General features: G+C 44.3%; 1 pseudogene; it reads right to left on the reverse strand.

Moving 5' to 3' along the window:
* Positions 1–600: 600 nt before the first annotated feature.
* On the reverse strand, positions 601–5,066 carry LOC118847884 (annotated as a pseudogene).
* Positions 5,067–5,534: the final 468 nt, after the last annotated feature.

The following is a 5,534-nucleotide window of genomic DNA, read 5'->3' on the forward strand; positions in this document are numbered from 1 at the left end:
AGAATGCTAAATTAATTAAATGTCTTTGAGTCTTACTAGGTAAAAAGCTCCAGGCACACACCCTTTTGCTAACTAGTGCTAAACCCCAGGCCTACACCCTTTTGCTGATTATGTGTGAATCCTCCTCGCCCTGACATGGTGACAAGGCCTTTGACTTTTGAGGCTCACAGTCACTCGAAGAGTGGCATGGAACTCTGGGCAACTGCTTTAAGAGTCCCCCGGCTCATAAACTCGGATGTTGATACTTTCCTGGTAACTATGAATTGTGATTTGTTCTGTTTATATTTGTAATTTGTTTTCATTTGCTCTGAAGTTCAGGTTGCTGGCTTTGCCTCCTGAGATAAGTGAATGGTATTTGTATGTTGGATTAAAGTAAGATTGTTAACCCTTTAACGTTACTTTCCTTAGTGAAGCAGATCAAAAGAACCCGTGTTAGCAGCCTTCTGTATGCTGGTTGTTGTTCATTTTACACAGCCACAGCGGCTGCTAGCAGATTGTACAGATGTCAACATCACACTTCATGATTGAGTTGAAGGTAGCTTCATGGATTCCACAGGATTCCATACCTAAGAAAAATGGTTGGAAGAGAGCTTCTGGGCATCAGAACCTCTCGTGGTCAATGGTAATGACCATCAGGGAGCTCATAACTCTTTTCCAGAGAGGAGCTAGATGTGGCAGTGGCCATCTTTTGCTCAAAGTCTAGGGCGACATAACACAGCTTTTCCTTGATATCACGAATGATTTACCTCTCAGCTGTGGTAGTGAAACTGTACCCTTTCTCAGTCAGGATGTTCATGAGGTAGTCCATCAGATCAAAGCCATCCAGATCCAGATGGAGGATGCCATAGGGAAGGTCATAACCTTCATAGAGGGGCACCGTGTGGGTCACACCATCACCAGAGCTCATCACAATACCTGTGGTATGACCAGAAGCATACAGGGACAGCACAACCTGGATAGCAATGTACATGGCTGAGTGTGTTGAAGGTCTCAAACATAATCTGAGTCATCTTTTCCCTGTTGGCTTTGGGGTTCAGGAGGGGCTTCTGTGAGCAGCACAAGGTGCTCTTCAGGGGCCACACAGATTTCATTGTAGAAAGTATGATGCCAGATCTTCTCCATGTCATCCCAGTTGGTGACAATACCATGTTCAATGGGGTACTTCAGGGTCAGAATATTTCTCTTGCTCTGAGCCTCATCCTCCACATAGCTGTCTTTCTGGCCCATACCCACCATCACACCCTGTGTTGGTAACCAAAAATGGGCTCCTTAGCACTTAGTCAACAAGTGCCCTTGACTAGTTTGGCTTTTTCCCCTGAACTGAATGCTGTTTGTATGTTGAATTGGAGTAAGCTTGTTGGCCCCTTCACCTTGCTTCCCTTGCTTAAGCTGATCGAAAGAACCTGTGCTTTCCTGGTCAACCCCTTCACCTTGTTTAAGCAGATTGAAAGAACCTGTGCTTTCCCTGGCATACCTTACACCCCCGCAGAAGCTGGATGGTTAAAAACAGCTTCCGTTGGAGCCAGAGGCTGCTATAGCTACAGCTACAGCCGAAGCTGAAGCAGGAGCTGCCAGTAGCAGAGCTGACCTACGGGAGGAAGCTGGACAAGGACTTGAGGCCAGTGGGTAATCTTTTTACCATAGAGGGGGAAGCATGATTTTGCTTTACACCATCATGCTTCTCTGTAGCCTCCTGGTTACTCTTGTAAGGCATACTTTTTGGGCCTGGAAGCTTTTGATCAATATGTCAAAATGGGGATGCTGGTTCATGGGTTGGTTACTGTGGAGCCTAAATATATGCTTTGATTCTTCTGCCTCTTATCTTGAGAATTTCTTATATCCAGCGGTTCCGAACCTTTCAGACATATATATGATCCTCTTTGAGATTATAAGCTCTGCCCTCCTAATACATTTGGCAATGAGGATGTGATTGCTACGTATAAGATCTCTATTTAGAAGCAGAACTTTAGAGGAAGAGATGAATATCCCAGGGTGGGAGGATCCATTTTACTCCTCCCTTCAAAAGAATTGGCTAAAAAAGCTGGACCCTGTGAAAACTGGGAACCAAGGCTACAGAGAGGAGATCCTAGGGATTTGGAAAGGTGTTTACAAGAGGTTGAGATTCAGTCAGGGGCATCACTATCTAGGCAAAGCTGGATAGTGTTATCAGCATACCGGCTAGTATACAAAAGATTGAGATTAAGTGAAAGAGATGGGGGCACTCCTACCCCACGACAAGAAGGGGAATCTCAGATAGCAGGAGAACAAACTGACTCAAATGAGAACTTTTCTATTAATGTGGCTAGGAGCAACAGGAGACCAAATAAGCCCAGAGTGCATTCCAACCCAGCCCAGACAGAGCCTGACTGCCTGCTTTGTCCTTGCCATGGTGGCAGGGGAAGCAAGTGGGGGGAAAATGAGACAACGTTAGGGGCTGAGGCACAAAACACTACTAGGGTTCAGGACGTCCCTTGCGTAGAGAATGGGAGATGTTTAAATGATCAGACAAGGGCTCGACCCATACTAAGGAGGAAGACAGAAACCGAGGTGAAGATTCCGTTACAAGGGAAATTCAGGAAGATTTCTCCCCGCAAGAGGTCACACATATTTTGAGTAGATTCAGCCAAAGAATAGGAGAACCATTCATATCTTGGATGGTAAGACTCAGTGATCAAGGGGCCAGTGGAATATCAGTAGATAGGACAGACTGTATGAGATGCATAGGTATCAGCCATGATCCTCTAGTTCAACAAGCTTTTAGGGAACCTCATCAGCAAGGAGATGGTGATAGCAGGACTACTCTGTTGGCGTTAGCCGCTATGGGATGCAATAAGAGATATGCTACTGATTCTATGTGGCCTACTGAGCACAGACCCTGGTATTCACTTAGAGATTGTATCATGAGACTAAAGGAGGAGGTAATGAAGACTGCTATCATGATAGGCACTGCAGACAAATATTACAATGATCCATTGGGACTGCCTCATAGGAATCTAATAATTAGGACAGCTCCCCCTGCTTATAAACAACTAATTTTGAATGTGTTACTTGGGGAAGTAGGGAGCCGTCTTACAACAGTGATAAATAAGATTTTACAGTTACATGACTTAGGAGACTGGGGAAAGGATAGATCTTCTCGAGAGAGAAGGGTGAATAACCAGCAAACTTGGTGCCAAAATAGAGTAACAAGAAAAGAAATGTTTACTGCTTTATTGAGAGCAGGGGTAGGTTTTGAAATGATAGATGGCATTCCAACCAATGAATTGCTCAGAATGTACTAAGATAAAGGACTCAATAACAGAAGAAATAGGGAAATAAGAACTGCTCCTGCAAACCCACAAGCCACTCAGAGGGAAGGTGACCTTGTGTGATTAACGGATGAAAACTTGTACATCCAGGGAAAGGATGGGAGGACAATCCTAGTCTCTACCTAGGATGGGATCCTCTTAGTTTAGTTTTCCCATTTTGTTTCCTTGTACATCTGGGGAAAGGCTGAGAGGACAATCTTAGTCTCTATCTAGGGTGGGATCCTCTTGGCTTCCTCATTATGTTCCTTTTGAAAAGAAACATTTCCCACCTGAGTTTGGCTCTGATGTTGGATCTTTGCATAACTGAAATCTCAACGAAACTTGAGATGATTTTATTTGAAGGATAATAGTCCATACTTGCCTACTCTTTTTGTCCTTTGTTTTGGCTAACATTGTTGCTAGTTCTGTTTCCTTTAGGCTTAAGCACCCTGCACTTTCTGGTGACTGCCTAAGCACATAGCATTCTTGGAATTCCTGCCAGCTCATTAAAGAACTGACCTGTGGAATGGGACTTTTGGGGGCAGGGACATCTCTACATCCAATTTCAGCAAGAAGAAGCTATGGAAAATGAGACCTTCACCCCTTACCCCAAGATTTTGAGCCCCAATCGTTCAAGGGGGGTGGGAATGATGATAGTGTTCTATGTACTTATTTTGTGTTATCCTTGCTATGGTGTTTTATTGTTATGATATTATTGATCCTATGTAATGGATACAAGGATCTAGGGGTGGACATTTGAATTATTAATAATTATTTTGGGGATGATTGATTGAAGAGATTATCTTGCTGGGACCTAGGGGTGGATCACATTTGAATCATGAACCAATATTTAGGAATGTCACCAAATGATATGTTTTGCTTTATTATGAATGATATGTTTTAGTTTCCTTTGTAATTGGATCACAATGTATGTTCTAGGATACATGGCTGATTAGATTATGTATCCTATAACAAGGGGTGGAGTGTGTTGGTATCCAAAAATGGGCTCCTTAGCACTTAGTCAACAAGTGCCCTTGACTAGTTTGGCTTTTTCCCCTGAACTGAATGCTGTTTGTATGTTGAATTGGAGTAAGCTTGTTGGCCCCTTCACCTTGCTTCCCTTGCTTAAGCTGATCGAAAGAACCTGTGCTTTCCTGGTCAACCCCTTCACCTTGTTTAAGCAGATTGAAAGAACCTGTGCTTTCCCTGGCATACCTTACACCCCCGCAGAAGCTGGATGGTTAAAAACAGCTTCCGTTGGAGCCAGAGGCTGCTATAGCTACAGCTACAGCCGAAGCTGAAGCAGGAGCTGCCAGTAGCAGAGCTGACCTACGGGAGGAAGCTGGACAAGGACTTGAGGCCAGTGGGTAATCTTTTTACCATAGAGGGGGAAGCATGATTTTGCTTTACACCATCATGCTTCTCTGTAGCCTCCTGGTTACTCTTGTAAGGCATACTTTTTGGGCCTGGAAGCTTTTGATCAATATGTCAAAATGGGGATGCTGGTTCATGGGTTGGTTACTGTGGAGCCTAAATATATGCTTTGATTCTTCTGCCTCTTATCTTGAGAATTTCTTATATCCAGCGGTTCCGAACCTTTCAGACATATATATGATCCTCTTTGAGATTATAAACTCTGCCCTCCTAATACACACCCTGATGCCTGGGGTACCCAACATCAGAAGGGAGGACAGACTTAGGGGCAATGTCTCCTGCAAAGCCAGCTTTGCCCAGTCCAGAGCCATTGTCAACAATGAGAGCAGCAATATCATCATCCATGGCAAACTTTGAAGTGGCAAGTTTAAACCCTTAAGAGAGAGAGGAGGTAGTGCCACACTTGGAGGCAGCAGGGAGGCAAACGCATGCTGGGTGGAAGAGCTCACAGCTCAAAAATGCAGAAAATGTTTAAAAAAAAAGCGAAGATGTGAGGAGTGCTTTGCCCATGTCTGGCTTAACCCACCTTCCACTAGTCGCTGTTGTGCCATTGTGTAACTTGGCAGGTGGGTTACCACTGTGCACTTGCTCCTGTTTGTCACATGATCCATGGCAACCAACCATTGTCAATCTTTGTCTACTCTGAGAGGAGTGAGAGTCATCTTTTTGCTGTGTTCTTGGTTGTTACTTGCATTGAACAGGGACAAAGTGAGTATAGCTACCCACCAATGCAGCTGACACCCACTATGTGATGACCTGCAACTATGAGAGAACTTCTTCTCCTCCCTCACTACATGGCTGCCCTCCAAGTTA

Source organism: Trichosurus vulpecula, chromosome 4 (genome assembly GCF_011100635.1).
Source record: "Trichosurus vulpecula isolate mTriVul1 chromosome 4, mTriVul1.pri, whole genome shotgun sequence".
Classification (NCBI taxonomy): Eukaryota; Metazoa; Chordata; class Mammalia; order Diprotodontia; family Phalangeridae; genus Trichosurus; species Trichosurus vulpecula.